This window comes from Aythya marila (assembly GCF_965140915.1).
Source record: "Aythya marila genome assembly, chromosome: 8".
NCBI classification, from domain to species: domain Eukaryota; kingdom Metazoa; phylum Chordata; class Aves; order Anseriformes; family Anatidae; genus Aythya; species Aythya marila.
Genome location: NC_139049.1, coordinates 19,369,911 through 19,390,117, shown reverse-complemented (window position 1 = coordinate 19,390,117; position 20,207 = coordinate 19,369,911). Strand labels below are relative to the sequence as shown.

The following is a 20,207-nucleotide window of genomic DNA, read 5'->3' as shown; positions in this document are numbered from 1 at the left end:
GGATGTTCATGTGGATTTAAATAAATCAAAGGGCCCTCTTTTATAAGTGAATCAAAATCAAACCTCTTGTAAAGTTAAAAATGTTTCTGCATTTCTTTTTCCATTTTCTCTAGTCTCTCCTATATACTTTACTCTGACTCCACCTGACTTGTTCTATGATCTCAGCCACGCTAAAATATCATGTGCTTTTCTCATTCCTTTTGCTCTAGCAATATTTCTCTGGTAAACTGTGCTTTTTTCTTTTCCTGTTAGATTATCTTGTTCCTTTCAATGTTCATTTTCTTTTTCTTAGTCATCTTGGATGGATGGCCTAACACATTCTGTGCCAGATACTAAAATAATTGTTGTATCTATAACATAATCTTTCCTATCAGACGTGTTTCAAAATTAAGGGTAGAAACAGAAGACTGCACAGTGCAACTATGGACAGCGTATTCCGATGTGTGACAGATACACCATTGAAACTGCCCAATTCTTCAACAACACCAAAGACACTGATTGACACTAAAAAACAGGGAGGGAGAAGGCACATGATGGGTCATTGAGTTCAATGGAACTTATTATAGAAACTGGGAACGAAAGGCAAAGAATCTGTTAAGTCTAGTTTTATAATTGCATAGCTAACCAGGTGTGATAAGTCCTTTAACAAAAGAATCATTCTCCATTAAATAGGGTCTTTTTGCTTTGTTTTTTTTTTGTTTGTTTGTTTTTTTGTTTTTGTTTTTTGGTTTGTATTTGTTTGTTTGTTTTTAATTTTTTATTCCTACCACAGATCTGGGGAGTCTGTTTGGAAAATTGACAGTTGTGATGGCTAGAGTCATCTCTACGTTTCTTACCTAAGTGTGAGATGCTTTTATTTTTGTCTGCCTCATCCTATAGCTTCACATGAATGTTTGCCAGTTGATGGCATTTACACATCCCATATGTGTAAATGCCATATCCCATTTCTGCTTTTTGGTTGCCCAGGCAAAATGAGCAAAACATTTCATTTTGCTTCCTGAGTAGTGGCTCTCCAGTCTGCCAACTGTTGCAGTCACTCTTCTCTGCAGTTGTTTGAGTTTCAGAAGATTTTCTTGAACCTGAGCGACAAAGACCATGCACAGAATATCAAACAAGGCCATAAACCCATACAATCAGGCCATTGTATGGCATGACTATCTTATTATTATATATAAATATATCACATTTTATATATGAACTTTATGTGTATGTACAAAATATTTGTGTACATGTATTTTATGTAATTTAAAAAAATCAGTGATTTTTTTTTTGTAGCAACTGTGTTTTCTAGCTTAATGGGAACTGCAGATTTCATACTTCTTTACTTTATATCTGGATCTTAAAAAAAGATTGATCCCAAGGCTGATTTTTGAGGATTCCTGCTAGTAAACTTCCTGCAGTTTGATGCTGATGCTGCTTTTTTCAATGCCACCTGTTGCCAGCTATCCATTAGACAATCTCTTACCCACTTTACAATTTTTTCTCCTAATCCCTGGTTTCCTATGTGATGCTGCATCATATGCTGCACAGATAGAGATAAGATGGCTCACAAATCCTTTGTCTAGAAAATCAGTTATCTTATTAAAGAGAGATAACAAATTCACTTGGCACAATCTTTAGTAAATCCTTTTTGTATGTTATCCCATTTTCCATTTACCTCCCTGTCTTCAATTATTTTTTTCCTTAAAAATTTTCTCTAAAGCAACTGAGGTCAAACTAAGGGGTTTGTAACTGCATAGGTCACTCTCTTAGAAATGGATAATACATTTGCTGTTCTCCAGTCTGCCAGTATCATGTCTGGGTTACTTCCTACCAGGTTTGGGATTTCATGTTCCTTTTCTTGTCAGAATTGTGGAACGGAGTTTACCTGATATCCTTCACTGGCCTGAGTGAACTGTGCTTTAAACTTTGCTTCTGGTTTGGTAATTTCTATGATCTTGAATTCTTTCCTATTATCTACCCTGTTTCCTCTGTGCTCAATATTACTGAAAACATACACAAAGTAGTCACTGAGTTTTTAATTGTAAATAGATTTTTTTTTTATTTCCACTGACTCCTCCTTATATAGTAGTCCCGTGCAGTCCCATGTTTTAATTGTTCTCATTTGCTTAACTGTGGGAAGACTGCTTTGCTGTTTGTTTCAATATCCATTCCAAATTGTAGTTCAATTTTCCTATTGACAATTTTCACTATAATTCATACTTTTGACCTCTAAAACACACCCATCTCTGCTGATGTCTTTTTGTTTCCTCTTGTGCCCTGCATCTCTCTAATATTCTTGAGGGAATTCTTTATTTGCGTGGAATAGCTTGACCACTTTCCTACACATTTTCTCCCCTCTTTCAGATACACATTCCACACTGCTTCATCAACTGTGATTTAAAGTAATTCCAAGACTCCTCCACATTCAAGACCTTAAATAGATCAGTCTATTTGATTTTAGTAACAAGACCTTCTAGGTCTTGTTAGTAAATCTGCCCTTTGAGATATAAAGCCTTATTTTTACTGATTGTTCTATTTGATTTACATGAGTAAAACTTGTGATCAGTTTTTGGACCAGTTTTCTCGCAGTATCTGTATTGCTTATTAGAACAGCATCCTGGCTTGTATAAGAAGCAGTGTGGCCAGCAGGTCTAGGGAAGTGATTGTCCCCCTGTACTCGGCTCTGGTGAGGCCACACCTCAAGTACTGTGTTCAGTTTTGGGCCCCTTGCTACAAGAAGGACATCGAGGTGCTCGAGCGAGTCCAGAGAAGGGTGACTAAGCTGGTGAGGGGTCTGGAGAACAAGTCCTACGAGGAGCAGCTGAGGGAGCTGGGTTTGTTCAGCCCAGAAAAGGAGGCTCAGGGGCGACCTTATCGCTCTTTAAACATTAAAGAGTGATACATACATTTATGTATGTTTATACATTAAACAGCCCAATTAAAGGAGGCTGTAGTGAGGTGGGGGTTGGTCTATTCTCCCACGTGCCTGGCAACAGGACAAGGGGGAACGGGGTAAAGATGCGCCAGGGGTGTTTTAGGTTGGATATTAGGAAGAACTTCTTTACTGAGAGGGTTGTGAGGCATTGAAATGGGCTACCCAGGATAGTGGTGGAGTCAGCATCCCTGGAGGTCTTTAAAAGACATTTAGATGTTGAACTTAGCAATATGGTTTAGTGGAAGACTTGTTAGTGTTAGGTCAGAGGTTGGACTTGATGATCTTGAGGTCTCTTCCAACCTGGACAATTCTGTGATTCTGTGAAATACATTCATTTCTTGCTGGCTCATTACTGCTTGGTAAATATATGCATTAATTTGGCCCAAACAGATTCTGCTTGATCCATGCCTTTCTTTCTTATTAATTTGCCGTATTACTAGAAGACAACTACACAAGATTAGTTGTTTTCTTCACATCTTTCCTGGGTAACACGTACTCTTCAATACTTTGGTTCCTATATATATATATATATTTATTTTCTCTTTCCTGATCATCCACTAGTAATTCTTCCAATATAGTTAATTTTCATTGACTAGGTTTTCTTCTCGTTGAAGAAAACAGTAAGAAGGCATGAATCTCCACCAAGATTTCCTTGTGTTTCTTAAGATTTTGTTTTGTTTTGTTTTAACAATCTGAATCTCAATCCCATTTTTTTTTCTATGGACATTTAACCAGATACCATTTCCATGAGCCTTCAATTTTAGTCATTTTTCCCTACCTAAAATGCAATTACTTACTGTAATCATTTTTTGTTTATTTCAGTGGGAATTTCATACATTTCCCACCGTGAAGCAAATAAAATAAATATCAAATAAATATCAAATAAAAGGATTTTCCTGCATTCTTACCAGAATCCCTTCCACCTACATCTTCCTTCTTGGGAAACGACCTTGCATCCTGATCTTTGGAATCGATCTGCTGACAACTTAGTTGTCTCTCTTTAACAGAGGCTCCCAGTGCTTGTGGCCATAATTTTTTCTCTTCTTAGTCTACTTTGCCTTCTGTTTAGATATGATCCTTCCTTTTGTTATTTTTCCTCACAAACTTCTCTACTATTTCAGTCCTGTTTGGATATTAGTCTCCAGTAATCTTTACTGGAATTAACTTTTCCACTTCCATTCTACTTTCTGTTGTGTTTTTATCTGGTGTATTTTTTCAGTATCCCAGATGGCAAATATATGCTTTAGCTCTCCTCTGTTTCCCTGCTGTTCTGTGTGTTCTTTTTTTCTCACAAGCCCTCTCACTCAACAAGTGTCTGTAAATCCCCAGTTGCCCCTTCAGTTTGCTTTCTCTTACACGTTTTCCTCAAATCGAAATCTTCATTCAACATTGCCTCCAGTCACATCTGTAGTAAGGTCTTCTCTTCATGAAGTCTATCAGATGACATTTCAGGCATACAAATCTTTCCAGAGACTAAGACACATCCCACAGTTTCTTCATCCAGTTTGTATTGTTCCTGTAATTTTTCATGTACCATCCACGACCTTACATATTTCTTATATAGCTGTTTCCTCTTACAGATAGTTTTAAGGTGAAAGTCCCTCTCGGTTTTTTCTTTCTGTCTATGGACTTCCCTGCTGCCAGTGGCACACGGGTTTGTGGGACTTAATTGTTATGCCATTATCAGCTTGCAGGACTGATGTCACTGATATCACAGGGTGCAGAGTAAGAGGAGTAAATTTGCTTCACGGTGCATCTTTTTCAAAGCCATCTATCAGCCAGGACACAGCTTTCCACAGCTATCATATACAGGCTTGGTATCAAGACTAGGCTTCTGAGTGCTCTGCTGGAGCCTAATTCATCTGTTATTACCTGGTGGGTAGTCATGGGAAAAACAAGTGAGAAAATAAGAAAATAAAATTTGGTGTCCAACGCGCAAGTTAGATATGACCAAAGAACATGTTGAGAAGTTCTAGAGAGTGCACAGGGAGGGATGGAGTTAAATATTACCTGGGTAAATATTTAGATGTACAGTGTAGTTTAAGAATCATCCCCCTCTCATACTAACATAATCAAACTTTCAAATCTTCCAAACCTTCTTCAGTAAACTGAGCACATTTCTCACTTGTTTATGGAGCTCAGGCAGACACCAATAACTGTGTCACATAGCATTTATTAGAAAATCTAAATATATTCTCCTCTACTTTGTCCAATATCTATGTGATCATTTATCTGCAGCAAATTTTACTGTAAATGTGATTATTTCCGAGAAGCAATTTCTCATGACTAGATTAAGTATAGTACTTACCATATATTCTGTTCAGAAAGAAGCATCATTTTGGAATCTGTATTATAAGTAAATGTTGGGATCCTGCAGAGAGAACTCTATGGGCTTTACCCCAGAACTGTAGCTCATCAGCAGGAACACAACATACACTTGTTGGATTCAGCTCAATTTGCAAATAAACTGGAGACAGAATTTAGCCCTTGTCTTTATGGGCAGTTTCAGGTTATTGATCTCTGAACAAGTGACATTTTATAGAAGACATGTTTCCTACAGGCCAAATTTCAGCTTAACTGTTTTAACTGCCAATATAGGAAATTTTGTCCCACAAAATCTCACCAAATAATATTTCTGAAATTATATTTATTGCATTCATTCTTATTTTTGACCAGTGGTGAAGGGGCATGTGACCAGCTGTCTTACTTTGCTTTCCTGACTTTTGGGATAATTTCTAAGTAGAATGACTACATGTGAAGGTTCACAAAATTCTATATTATGGTGTAAGAATAAGTTACTGGAAGTACTCTAAACAAAAGAAACAAAGTTTAGTTTTGCTTCTTCTTGGATTGAATGCAGGTTCAAGAGGGTTGAACACAGAATCATAATTCTCTAATCAGCTTAAGTACTGCATTTAAATCAAATCAGGAATGTGCAACAGGTAATGTTTGTGGTATTTATGGTAATAAGGGAGAAATTCTGAAGTGGTTGAATGCAAATTTTTTGTCTCTCTTTTGTCTTGATAGATTTTAGATAACATTGAAAACACTGGCTGGAGCACACACCAGCTTCTGTCCGTGATCCCCCCGAACAGAAGCACTTGAGTCCAGCCTTCCCTTAACTATTTTAAAGACACCCGCACACTCACAGATAATAAATTTGTCAAGGCATTCTTGGAAATATCCCATTTCAGTTTGTACAAATTACTCCGATCAAAATATTTCCATGCTTAAAATCATTTACCAGGGTTTACCAGATTTATAAGCATCTGAGACTTGCAGTATAAAACCCTAGCTGCATGACAGACTGAGTTATTAAGTGTTTATAGAAATCTGATCAAATGGACCATCAGAAGTTGGGGGGGTAGGAGGGAGATCTGTTATAAAGTCGACCATAATGACAGCTTTCCTCATTTTACAACTGTGACATGAAGAGGGAGCTGTAGCTCTTCTGAGACTCAGCTCTGCCTGAGCCAGCATACCCAGCCAAGCGCCCCGATCTCCTCTCTCCTTCCTCACTCTCCTTCGCTCCCCGCTTTCCTTTGCTCACTCACTTACTCTTCCTTTTTTTCCCTTTCCTTTTTTTTTTTTTTTTTTTTTTTTATCCCTGTGCCCCTGTGCCAGTTAATTTAAATGTATCTGTTCAAGTGGAGATAATCCATGCAAATCAGAGGCACTGGCTCCCAGTGCTTGATTCACAAAGAGAACTCAGCTTCAGGAGGTCACTCGTTCACAGCTGCTCCTCCCATTATATTTTTCCCTTATTGCAGAACTGCTGCATGTATACAGTGACTGAAAGGACTCAATTTACTGCAACTGCTGCCTGGTTTTACTTACAACTTTCTTTAAAGGGAGACTTACCTTCCATCAGTCTTACTAAGGTAGGAAGTCTGATTCTTCTAAAGACATGTAATGCCTCCAGTATTTGCTCATTATCAGTTCCCACTGTAATGATGCATATTGTTGTCAGACTTAGGTCATAACAGAATTGTGCCAGGTGCCTAATGCTTTTGTTACTTCTATGTATAGGTGCAAGTGTTTAATTGGCTGTTTTTCTGTTTATTTAGCCAGCTACGTATCCCCCCACCCCCACACTTTTCCTAACAACAGCAGATATGATCTTAGCATAGCAGCTCTCTAATCTACAAATGTAGTCTTCACTCAAGTTTGTATTTTATTTTTAAAATGTCTTCTAATGTGTATGTAAGTTACTGCAGTGATCTGTACCCCCCAACAGAAAACAGCATCATGAAGGCTTTCTGGTCTGAAACCTTATTAAGGTGCTAACTTTGGAGCAGAACAAACTGTTGAAAGGTTTTAAACAAAAATAAAAAGGTCACCTTTTACTCTGCAGTGTTGTAAACAGGGAAACTCCAGGCCTGACTGCAAATGGGCCTGTCATAAATTTAGACCACAAGATAAACATATTGTTAATAGGACTGCCAGCAGAAGTAGTGAAATGGAACCCTCACAGTTCTGTGTTAATATCTATTGTTTAGAGAGGTTGGACAGGCAGAGCTTGCTTTGCAAAGTACAACTCAAAACCAACTGTTTGGATATGATTCTTAAAAAACTCCTTAAGAAAAGGAAAGTCAGGCACTACCTTATTAGCTACATGGCAACCTTTAGCATCTGCCACACAAAATATTGAAGTAATGTATCTGACAATACACCCTGTTTTTCTGAAAGTGGACAGTAAATTTTGCATTTATGTATATATATTTCTTTGAATTCGTTGTCAGAACTTAGGAATGCATATGATTAAAATAACTGTAAAAACAACTTTTGATATGTTAAACCAAAACAAATTATGTATTTGAAGAGCACTACAATAAAAAAATTAAAAAAAAAAAAAAAAAATATTTTGACTTACACTTGTTCCAGAATAAAGTTCTTGTTTGTTTTCTTGCACAGCTGGAGTTAAGAAATAACAATGATTAGATCTGGAGCCACCCTGCTTTTTTATAGACTTACTATCTAACACATCCAAGTTAATCAAATAACAGTTCTGTGAAGCCTTAGACAGAGCTTACAATGAAAATTTAGTTGGCCAGACAGGACAGAGGGGCATAGATACTCTCAAACATATCCTGTCTAATATCTGCAAGAAGACTTGAGGCATAAATTTTCAGTTTTAGGCATAAATTTTCAGTTTTACCTTTCTGGATTGGGTATTTTTAGTTAGCCTGTTTCAGGAGAGAGTACTTACTCCCTAGACAAAGTATTTCAGTGCCTAAACTGTGTATCTTTCTTTTTGATATTCAATGTGCTTTTTGAAAAAAAAAAAATGCATTCAGCTTTTGGAGTACAGTACAAACCTAGAGAGCCTTGTCATTGTTAGCATAAAGAAGACATCTACACAAGTATTACTGTGCAGGGGGCAATCTTTCTTTCTCTGGCATTTGTTAGGTTATTGTACATAGAATTTAGCAGATAAATATCATTTGCTTCATGGCATTTTGGAGATCCTATTGGTATGCAGGTTACCCTGTGAGGATGGCAACTGAAAAAAAAAAAAAAAGAAGTATGTTTTATAGCCGTGTGTAATAAAAGCCCTTCACAATGATGTAAGTGGATTCTGACCTTTCTTTCTTATCCTGTAATTAGAATTTTTATTAACTCTTTCAAGTGCAGAATTTTTTAAGTAAATTGCTGTTCCCAAGGGAGAACAAATATGTATTTTGATCTAAGAGTTTTAAAAGTAAAATTTTAGAATCCTTTCTAGGCAGAGAGAAAGAAATATATTCTTGCCACCAACTTGCACCACGCAAAGAAATTCTGATTTATGGGAAGTTATTCTGCCTCTCCCCAGAAGGAAAAAAATATATATATTAAAAGGACTTTACGTTTTCAGAAGGAGGAAGGGAAGGGTATCTGAAGTTAAGGAAAGACAGTAAGGATCTTTTTGTTTGACTGAATCTCTGGCCAGGATAAAGTTGGGAAGTAAAGGTGATCCCTGTGGAGTTTAGTGATGTACAGTGATGAGATTAGATGACTCACCAATGGAGATATGAAAAGGGAGAAATAGGTCTTTCTGAGGAAGATTTTTTTGTAAGTGGATTAAAATATTGTTGCAGCAGACAGTTATTTCCTGCTTCCTTTCCACGTTTTACCCAATGCATTACAGGGACAAAAGTGTTCCTTAGTGAGTCATCATCAGCATTTCATACAGTTATTTCCAAATTATGTACTCAATTCTCCTTGTAGGTTCACCAGGTTCACTTGTCATAACTCAGTTTAAATACACAGAAATAACTCAGAAGAAATCAGGTGTTTTATATTATTTAGGCCTCTGAATGTATTTTCAGCAAACTCTCAAAGGAGTGAACCTTTATGTTTCATTTCAGGCTAGTTGGTACTATACAGTTTCCTAAAGAAAATTGTCAGTGTCTTTCTATGACCAGTTCCTTTTTTTCTGTTGGTGTGTTTTTTTCCCCTGCCTCTACGAACTTGCCATTGCTATAGTAACTCAGTCAAACATCTCCAAGTTACCTTACACTCTACTGTACAGAGCTTTCCAACAGAATCTATAAGATGTGGTAAACCTTGTAGTTTTATATAGTGCAGGGCTCTTACTTCCACCAGGCTGTTTTCTGCTGGTTTTACAGAAGACACTTAAAAAGGTAAATTACCATCTTAAAAGGATACTACAGAGCTTTTTAATAAGTTCCATCCAACTTCTCAAAGGCCTTAGCTTCTCTCAGCTCTAAACAGGTACATTTGCTGAGTTATACCTTAAAAATATTCTAGAGAAGGAAGAAAATTTGGGAATCCTAAAAAGCGAGTGATAGAGCCTTTGAGAAAATGTACAGCTATAAATGGGAAAACTCATCAAAAACTCGTCAAAAAATCGTCAGCAAAGTCCTCGGTCAATGATTTGTCATTGTTTTTTTTCTATAACTGCAGAGAAAGAATACGTTTCTCACAGCTTCTCATCAAATCCTATACACAATTACGTCATACTCTCCTTTTATATCATTGCCTTGTACTGTAGAGTACATTGTTAAAATGTAATGTTGTAGAGTACAGATCTTGCATTTCTTTTGCAAATAAAGCATGCTTATACCTCTAGGGGTTAAAAGCTGAATCAGATCCATAACTCGCCTACTGACAGCCTTTGAAGTCGATCCTTATTTATTTATTTATTTATTTTGGTCTGAAGGTTTAGATTGACATCCTTTTGTATGTTTGGAATTCTTCAGCAGATGTAAAATGCTTGGTAATGACTTAAATTAACTTGAGGCTTTATATATCCATCTTCCCCAGGAGCTCCATTGAAGCTTCAGTAACAGTTGAGGATTTTATGCAAACAGCTATTCTCATGAGAACATTTTATTTTTCTGTCCTATCGCACTCCTTTTATTATTTCTAGAGGGGTTTTTTAAGCAATGTTGGACACTTTCTGCTTCCCTCTCTCCCCAGTACCTGTTCTGGGGAGTCTACATGAAAATTTTCACAGCTGAAATGCACCAAAACAGGGGCAGATAAAACGAAAATAAGTGGAGTGGAAATGAATCTTTAAATGGCAAATCTGTGAAACACTGAACATGGTTATCTGACATTATGTCAGAGAGTGTTATCTCTTGAGAAGAAATGAGCAAGAGCAGTCCACAAAGGAAAAGTAATTGTTGCTTTACTTCTGTCTGTTTATTTGGGATAGCTTGAACTGTCTCCCCCTTTTTTATTTCTCTCAGTGTGAAAAGATTAACTATTAGAAATGCAGCCAGTAGGTATCTGACTCAAAAGCTATGCTTATTTGACCTTTGGACACAAAATATCTAACACAAAAAAATCTAAACAACCTCAAACATCACTGAGTACAAGCAATATGCAGAATGTAGGTCAGTAGAAATTCAACACTTTTAAAACTAAAAATAACAAAACCTTTGAAATGACTTGGTTACATTAGGATTTCTTTCTCAATTTCACATCAGAATATCAGACGATGAGTTTTGTCCAGTGTACCTGAGGCAAAAGATCTGTGGTGAAATTCAGCATTAGTTTCAATAACAGAGATAGGAATGTTACGGAGAGGAATAAAGAGCAAAAAGATGTTTAACCAATACATAAATATTTCTGAAAGTTAGATTTTATAACTCTACAAAGAGTACATATGAATTAAGATGAATTTAAAGTCTGCATGATGCTGCCACTTACTTAAAGGTTACAATCATAAAGAACTTTACTCACTGTCTTAATTCTGATGGTTTAGTTGGTGGTTTTTTTTCATTTGTCTGTTTTTTTAACCTTAGGGAGAATGTTACATGAAAATCTATGGATGTGAATGGATAAACCTGGATCCCTCAGTAACTAGCCACTATTTCTTAATTCTGTTCATACCGAGTTATGAAGGAGGAGGGTAGAAGAAACAACATGTGTTCTATGTGAGGCAAAGGACTGAAAGAGGGATGAAATTTCTGTCTCTGGGGAAAAAAAGCTAGTTGCAACAGGCCACTGGAGCCAGGACTTAGGTATCTGAATTACATCTATAGAAAAGTTTATGACTTAGAAACTGCATGTTAAGGAAGAGAATGAAATGCTTGTTCAAGTCAAGTAACAGAACCCATGTAGTTTCTGTTACCTAGTCTTTGAATTAGCAGTGAGTTCACAGAACAATAGTAGTATAATGTTAACCAACAACCTAAAATTAAAAATAAAAAAGAAATTACAAAATTTGCTCCATTGAACCTGGGAGTATGTAATTCCTGTCACCTTCCCAGCTGAGGCAATAATAGTTCACTTGGAGATTACAAGGGAGATATATTAAGTTTTTCTGATTTAAACTTCATTTTCCCTGTTGAGTCCAAGCTTGGTCACTGCAGAAAAAGCCAGCTAAATGAGCAGGACAGCGTGGAAGGGAGGACACATTTATAAATGACGTTCTGCATTTTATGCAAATCACAGACATTGACCTTGAATTAGTCTGTGCCAGTTTTTTCCATCAATAATAGTTTCAGCAGCTTCTGCACTCCTGTCCTGTGAGTTATGGATAACACAGTGTCTCCTTTTTCAGGGGAAGAAGGGATAGTCCACACAGAGAAACATGAAAGCTACTGAAGAGAAATGTTGAGCTGGACAGAAAATTATGATGGTAGTGCTCAATAGCATTGACCAATGGTATCCCCGAGGTCCACCTACTGACCTCTAAAAATACATCTGTGAACAGCAAGATCAGATATGTTTCACAACCATGATATGTGGCTAGTTTTTATGTGGAGCAGGCAGAAGGACAGACAGGGAGACACAGAAAAGCACTGAGGTAGTAAGAAGGACTGACAAGGATATTATAAAAGGCTGCTTAAATGTGCAAGACATGGTTGACAGTCAGAACATTTGGTTTTAATTTATTTAGAAATTACACTAATCGATTCTGAAAAACTAAATACAACATAGTATTGCTTGGGGTCTTCCCTGCCTTGTTTGGCATGTAGCTTCTCTCTAATGTTCCAGTCTCTCCCCTGGGCTCTACTCTATCCCCCCAAAAGTCCATCAAATGTCTATCATAAAACCTGTTTAATTTCCTACAAAAGATTATAGTAAGTGTGCTTTTAATGTAATGATGTCAGTGGTGGATGATAACATGTATTAAGTAGTGCAAACTGCTGATTATCTGTCAGGATAAATCTGTTTATTTCAGAAATAGCAGTCTGACAACCCCCTGTTGTTAATCATGAAAGTACATGCTAATGCCAGGTACTGTTTGGTTGGAGTCTCTCAGAGGAATGCGTTTGTTAGATTTGTGCTTTGACAGTCTTTAGACCAAGTTTTGCAAATTTGCTGTGTACATAAATATATATATGAGCCAGCAGTGTGCTCAGGTGGCCAAGAAGGCCAACGGCATCCTGGCTTGTATTAGGAACAGCGTGACCAGCAGGGCTAGGGAGGTGATCGTCCCCCTGTACTCAGCTCTGGTGAGGCCGCACCTCGAGTACTGTGTTCAGTTTTGGGCCCCTCGCTACAAGAAGGACATCGAGGTGCTTGAGCGGGTGCAGAGAAGGGCGACGAAGCTGGTGAGGGGCCTGGAGAACAAGTCCTACGAGGAGCGGCTGAGGGAGCTGGGCTTGTTCAGCCTGGAGAAGAGGAGGCTCAGGGGCGACCTTATCGCTCTTTTTAGGTACCTCAAGGGAGGCTGTAGCGAGGTGGGGGTTGGCCTGTTCTCCCACGTGCCTGGTGACAGGACGAGGGGGAATGGGTTTAAGTTGAGCCAGGGGAGTTTTAGGCTAGATGTTAGGAAGAACTTCTTCACTGAAAGGGTTGTGAGGCATTGGAACAGGCTGCCCAGGGAAGTGGTGGAGTCACCATCCTTGGAAGTCTTCAAAAGACGTTTAGATGTAGAGCTTAGGGATATGGTTTAGTGGAGGGCTGTTAGCGTTAGGTTGGAGGTTGGACTCGATGACCTTGAGGTCTCTTCCAACCTAGAAATTCTGTGATTCTGTGATTCTGTGATATATTTATTTTAATAGAAAGGCTAGAACAAAGCTGCTGGTCTACAACTTAGGTTTGCAGCAATTCAGAGGAAGCAGTGACTTGTGGAAAGAGAGAGTGGATTATAGGATTACACAGCAGTTCAGACTGCGCCCATGGCTGGGTTCATCTTTAGTAATTCCAGTGCAGACCCATTAGTAATGAACAGGGAAAAGCAAAAGGAAATTTAAGGAGTTCTTTTTCTGTGGAAGTCACTCCACAGTTTTATTTGTTTATTTATTTTTCAGTATTTACAGTAGCCCTTAATTATATCCTGGACTAAAAAGACCATTTCCAGATGACACTCACAGCATTCCTCTTTAATGAGATAAATGGCAAAGTGAACCATTCAGCTTTTATGATGTTGTGAATTTAATTCAGCTTTAGTGTCACAGAAAATTAATATTATATATTTTAAGTGAAACAAAAATGGAATAAGGCAAAGTTTCCTAAATCTTAGGTGAGGAGGTATTTTACCTGACTTTATTGCATTTTGATAATTTCATGAAACATGTAAAATGCTGAATAGCATAATAAAATTTGATATTTATATTGACATTTCAGGATTCTAAATAGAAGCTCAGAAAATCTAAACAGACTTCAGCATCTCCACAGCTGTTCATCCAAGCCCATCTGAGTTCTGACTAATTCACTTTTTCTACCCACATACCCTCAATTGGCCCTAATATAAACATCTCTCTCTAAAGCAATTTCTCCCCGGAAGATTATGAACATCTTCATCTTAATTCAGAATTTACATGTGTACTTTGCATATTTTTGCATCAGTATGTGTGTTTTAAATTAGATAAAGGTCACTGTCATTCATAATCAAGAAGAAGGTGTATAAAAGGTCAGGATTCAATAAAAAAACTGATTAGATGTAGAGGTTTGTTCATATGATTCAGTATATCATTGGATAAGTGGAAATCATGAGTCAACAAATTAACCTTGGTATAATGGGTTACTTGCTTCATTAGGATCAGAAATGAGATTCACAATTATTTTTTTCCAATGTATTCCTGTTTGTCACTGTAATAAGAAGAAATACTGTGTTGTTGATAGTTACACAACTGAGTATTTTTATAATTTAATTTGGCTTAAAATGCAACACAAAAGACAATTCTCATGTTAAAAAAGGAACTGAGAGACCAAATGCTGTGAATAGAAATGCTGATAAAAAAGAAAATTATCCACTGTAAAAATAAATAAATTTAAAATAATGCCCCCTGTATTTCATATAGGGTTTAGCTTAAGCTTATTAAATAAAAAACTGTGCTGAGTCAGGCACTCAACATCTAGTGTCAGGAGGAGGTCCAGGCAAGTGAGGACAAACTAAGAGCAACGATAAACTTGTTCTCTACATATTGATTCTGCCATGACCTTCCACGTGTTTATGGGTAAACCTCCTTCGTTAACTATGCCTCCATTTCCATCTTAAAAAAAAAAAAAAAAATACTAACTTTGTGTTACAAGAATGTTTCAGCAGACAGGTTTGGCAGGAGGACTAAGCAGACTTAAGGCTTCCCACCACTGCCCTGTTCATCACACCAGTTTCCTGGTCATTTAATGCAGTCAAAATGCCAGGACTGTGGATCTCCGTACTTGAATTGTACCTGCACCTGGTAACATCTCAGGATTCTTAAGTAACACCCTCCAGAATAGAGAAGAAACATCAGCAGTGGAGGGAGTCCATATTTATAAAATGATCTGGACTAGGAAATGTATAATTATACAAATTATAATACATTATTCTCAGCGTAAGACTGTACAAACTTGGTGCAGAGTTAATAAATCCATCATAAGAGTTAATAAATCCATCATAAGCTTTTAAAAACTTTTTTTTTTTTTTTGGTAGGGGTGGGAGGTTTTTGTTTGTTAGCTTGGTTGGTGGTTGTTGTTGTTTTTTTTGGCAGGAAAGTATTTCAACTATTTAAACCTGTACCATAGCAGAAAAGTCTATTAGAAAAGCAACATCACAATTAAAATAGTTATACATGCCAATGTTTCAGACATGGTGTATTTCTTTAAGCTTTCTTTACGTCTGTGTAGAATAAATATCAAGTTACTACTTGTTCACTTTTTTTCCCTTGGGCAGAATTCTGTAACTATTAAATCCTAAGTATGAAAGAAAATTAGACTTGCCTCTTACCACTATAACCTTACACCCAATGGTTTTCAAATACCATGTAGGTAATCTCTCTTCTGTAAACATAGAGACTTGGGGTTGCTCATAATTAAAGCTGTAAGCATCACAATTTAAGTTGACTCTTTTCTGATCTCCATATGCCTCTTTCTGTCCCAAAATGTAATGGAAAGAAAATACGCTGAACCATGGTAAACTTTAGTTATTTACAATATCATTTGGACTTCGTGCAGCTTTAGCACAGCTGTAACAGTAATCTACTGTTTCATTCTTTCAGGGATGGACTTTCAGACGGGGCCTTAGCAAGCGAGATTTTAGTGCTTGTTCCTTAACATTAAAAGGATCAACCAACTTTTTATCATAACTGAGCTTAGCTTACTGTAACTCCCAGCTTCTCCATTTATTTTGTTTCATGGGTTTATAGGGTCAAGTTGTTTGAGTAGTGCTCACCTTACTGAGTTAGTTACACTATAGGCAAACTCCTGACATAAGCTGGCCTTGGAAGTACCAAGATACAGCACCACCAGGGGAGTGCACAGACGGTGTACCTCCCTCAGGGTGCACATAAATTCAGTACGCGCTCTTGAAGCAACTCTCCCCATCCTCCCAAAGCACTGAGCTTTGGCCCACAACTGGAAATAACCTTGTTGCTTCTGTATATCAGTAAATTGGATTATATTTTTCATGAATGGCTCTGATGAAATTTGACCAGTTGTGTGCACTGATGACAAGGCTAGAACTAGCCCAGAACACTGTGAAACACGCATGACACGTATGTTGGGTTCTCAGCATTTAACAATTCATACTACAAATTGGCTTCTACTGAGTGGCAGAATATATCCTGAGATATAGAGAGAGTAGGTACTAAAAAGAATTCACCAGCCTTAACCAGATTCAATATTTGAGAGCCACAGTGTGTTCAAGTCATCACTCCTTGGCTTTTGCTGCAGACATAACATAAAAGGGAACTTTGGCTACCTCATCAAAGCTGTGGAGTCATACAGATCAAGGAATGCCCTTTCTGTACTGTGGTCATCTCCTGTGACTGTCAGCTGATGAGGAAGGTACTCCTCAATCTCTCTATTAACAACCAGAATTGTATCCTATGTACATAGAAAGATGAATTCCTCATGCTGCACTGTATCTGAGACTTGCTAAGACTAAAAACAAGCTAAACCAGAGTAGTTTTGTAGAAAATAACACACCTATTCTAGTCAGGTTTGTGAGGGTTTGCTCCGTAAAATGGTAGGAGGTAAGGAGCAAGTGGATGAGAAGAGCAGTTTGTGTAAAATGACCAGACTTCTTCCAAGTCCTTACCCTGAAGCTGTGTTGTATCAGCTCCTTTCACTATTGGACTGCTCTGGAAGGAAGGGCCGTGTCTCTTATTCTTGCAGTATCTCATACAAATCTTTGGACTATGATATCATGAAGCAATCCCCGCCCACACCAACTTATTTTGGCTGCATGGATCTGTCACGGTGTATGTGACATGATCATGGTCATGATCTATTTGTTTAGCCCATAGGGTCTATGCTAGAATCTCTGTGAAGAGGTGTTGGAAACAAGGAATCTCCTTGCTCTGACACTAGAAAAGTCAACTAAGTCAATTTTTCCAAACTTAAAGTTGTGAATTTAAATTTCATGATTAAGCATCTAAATTAGTGGTCTGATTTTAATGTGTGCTGACATTCACATTTTCAATTGACTTCAAAGGAAGCTATGAGCACTCAGAAGTCTAAACCTATGAAAATCAAGCCAGTTAGACACTCAAACTTGAAAGGTTTCTCCCATACCATTATTGCATTATTGTTATTTGCATCACTTCAGTAGCTTGAAACCCCAGTTACAGGACTAAAGAGGTACTGTGTTTTATCTCTCTCTCTCTCTCTCTCTCTTTTTTTTTTTTCCTCATTTTTTTATGTGTAAAAGCTGGCACACAAGGATGTTGTGATGATTCTTTGGTTAATATTTGTATATAGCTTTGCAAAATAAATGTTACGTAAACAGAGTATGTAATTATTCATGGAAGAAAATGGTATTCCTATTATTCATTCCTTCTTGAAATAAGTTCCGTGGAAGTTATCCTTAAGAACCTCTGCTTAAGAACCAGAGCTGGTACTGCAAGCAGGATACACGTGATAAAATACAGAGACCAAAATCATAATTTGCTGTTAAACTGTATTTTATACCCATAGTATTTTGAACAGTGAACAGAAAACAAATACTTGTGCACTTGTTTCATTTGAACAGCAATCCACATTTGACACCTCTTGCACAATTCCCAGAGAAATGAAATAGCACAATGAGCCACAAAGCTTTCCTTAGAAACTTTTGTCTTAGCCATACCTCTTCATTTAGTTATGCTGATCCTTTACTAACAAACAGTAGACTCTTTGTAACTGGGACCTATGTAAAGCTTGCTTTTCTCCCTGTGGATTCAACAACTAAGCTGCTTGGAACAGCTTTGATGAAACCATCTTCTTTCATTGAATGCAGTTCTGGCAGTGCTGATAAATTCCACAAAATGGTGTCAATTTAACCGATGTTTTCTTTGGGAACAAATGTAGGAGGGAAACTGGTAATGTATTGGTATTTTCAGAACAAACCATTTTAGAAATGATTTTTGTTTACATGTTTTTGATGCCACAATCTTAGATAACAAAAAAAATATATATACATTTTGCCAAAATATTTTGCTTAATCAAAAATGTTTTTCACTCACAAATATTTAAGATATACTTAAAAGATCATTTTTCTATTTTGTTCCAGTCCAGAACTTTTTTTTTTTTTTTTTTTTTTTAATATGGAAGTTTTCTGTGAATCAGAGTTTCCAACCTCTGAAAAGCTACTGAGGTCAGAAGCAGTGTTCCTGCCGACTTCAATAACAGCACAATTGCTCCATCTGAGCAAAAGCATGATCTGCTTGAGTTTTCTGTATGCCTAATGCAATACACATATGTATTGCATATGTAAGAGCCATAGTCTTGGATTAAAACAATATGCAAGCAATTCTCAAGAAAAAATAATTTTGGGGGGAGCTTTTACTATTTGTTGATGGTATGGCCCATGGCAATAATACCTTAACATGGGCACTTCCCAGTGCTATAAAATCAGGAGTGCAATTTTAATATATGTAAAGTTTCAGGTGTTTGGTTTTGTTTTGTTTTGTTTTAAATAAGACAGGTGGTTAAGACCTGGCACTAACTGATTAATAAGTTTGTTCAAGCAGACCTTCATTTAGACATCAGGAATAAGTGCTCCATCTGCTTGATAAATATCCAGGCTAAACACAAATGTTGTTATTTGTCAAACAGTAACTGTTTTAATGGACAATTCTTCATGATCTTTAACAGCTATAAATTGATCTCCGGAACATAGATGTCACAGCATAGTCCCAGTATTTCTAAGAATCCAACTTTAAGCAAACTACACTACAAAAGAAGGAAATGCTTTAATTTACTCCAGAGACAGAGTATATAGGCATAGTAATGAGGATTTTAGAAACACCAGCAAGTCAAGAATATTATTTTTCTACGAAACAGATAATATAGTAATCAATCTACACAGCCATTGTATTGCTTCCAATACTCAGAATTTTAATAAAAGTAATCATCAGGAATTCTATTTAGACTTTCAGACCTTTACATCTTGAACCATTAAAAATAATGATACATGATTTTAATCTACTTGGTGTAAACTGATTGATTCCTTGCTTGTAAACTGCACACTCTTTAGATAGATCAATTTTCACATTTACCATATCTAATTATTTTCTGTTTCCTTCTTGCTTTAAAAGGCATAGATCATTTGGGGCTTCCTTTTCTTAACTGACAGTTACTTGGCAGCTCATACAAACAACAAAATGAAGCCCGTAGAAGTAATAAGTTGTATTTTATAAAAGGTTTAGCACAAGTGTCTGTGCCTTCTAAGTACAAAGCACTGTGCATTCCTCCTTTATCTTGTAGTCTCAGGTGGCTGCATTAACAACCAAAGTTTTATGTATTTTATTAATAATGTTCTATGTGATTACAAACCTGAGAATGGATAGCTGAATGAAGTTTGCCCCCAAAAAAGCAGAGAAAGACATATGCTCCTGGGAAAAGGACCCAGACCCATACCTTTTCTGATATCTGAGGAAGTCATTCTTTTGAAAACTGCATAGGGAGATCTAATGTGATAATAAAGGCTCGCAATTCTAGCAGGTTTCCCTAGAATAGTACTTCAGAAACGTGAGGTGTGAAAGAAAGGCAGTCTGTGCCAGATACTGATTAAATTTCAGTCATCTATCCAAAGCAGTCCCTAGTTGCTTGTAAAATGCTCCATGTAATTACAGTAACTACACTTTTTAAAGCAATTTACACATTAGCCTTTATCTTGGGTCTCTCTTTGTGGGTACATTTCTTCTTTGGAATCAATATCCTTAAAATATATGTTAATAAGCTATATGAATTTCCAGCCATATAGACTCTTTAAAAATTCTCTCTCTAGCAATTTCCTCATGGATTCCTGTTGCCTTTTGGAGCAGCTTAACTGTAATCAAGTATCACACTCTGGATGTTTAGCTAACATTGTTCAGTGACCCCAGCAGTATGTCATAACCATATTTAAAACTGTTAAGGAGTTAGGAGTTGATGCAAAATCAAACCTGGATATATTAAAATGCCGCCAGGATAAAATAATATT

At 37.0% G+C, this 20,207-nt stretch overlaps 1 protein-coding gene across 1 annotated transcript in view; it reads left to right on the top strand.

Moving 5' to 3' along the window:
* The first annotated feature begins 6,735 nt into the window (after window positions 1-6,735).
* ADGRL2 (adhesion G protein-coupled receptor L2) overlaps window positions 6,736-20,207 on the top strand; it is a 392,820-nt gene continuing 379,348 nt past the window's right edge. The window contains exon 1 of the mRNA XM_082765657.1: window positions 6,736-6,798. The gene's annotated coding sequence lies outside the window, so the exon portion shown is untranslated. The remainder of the gene's footprint in view (window positions 6,799-20,207) is intronic.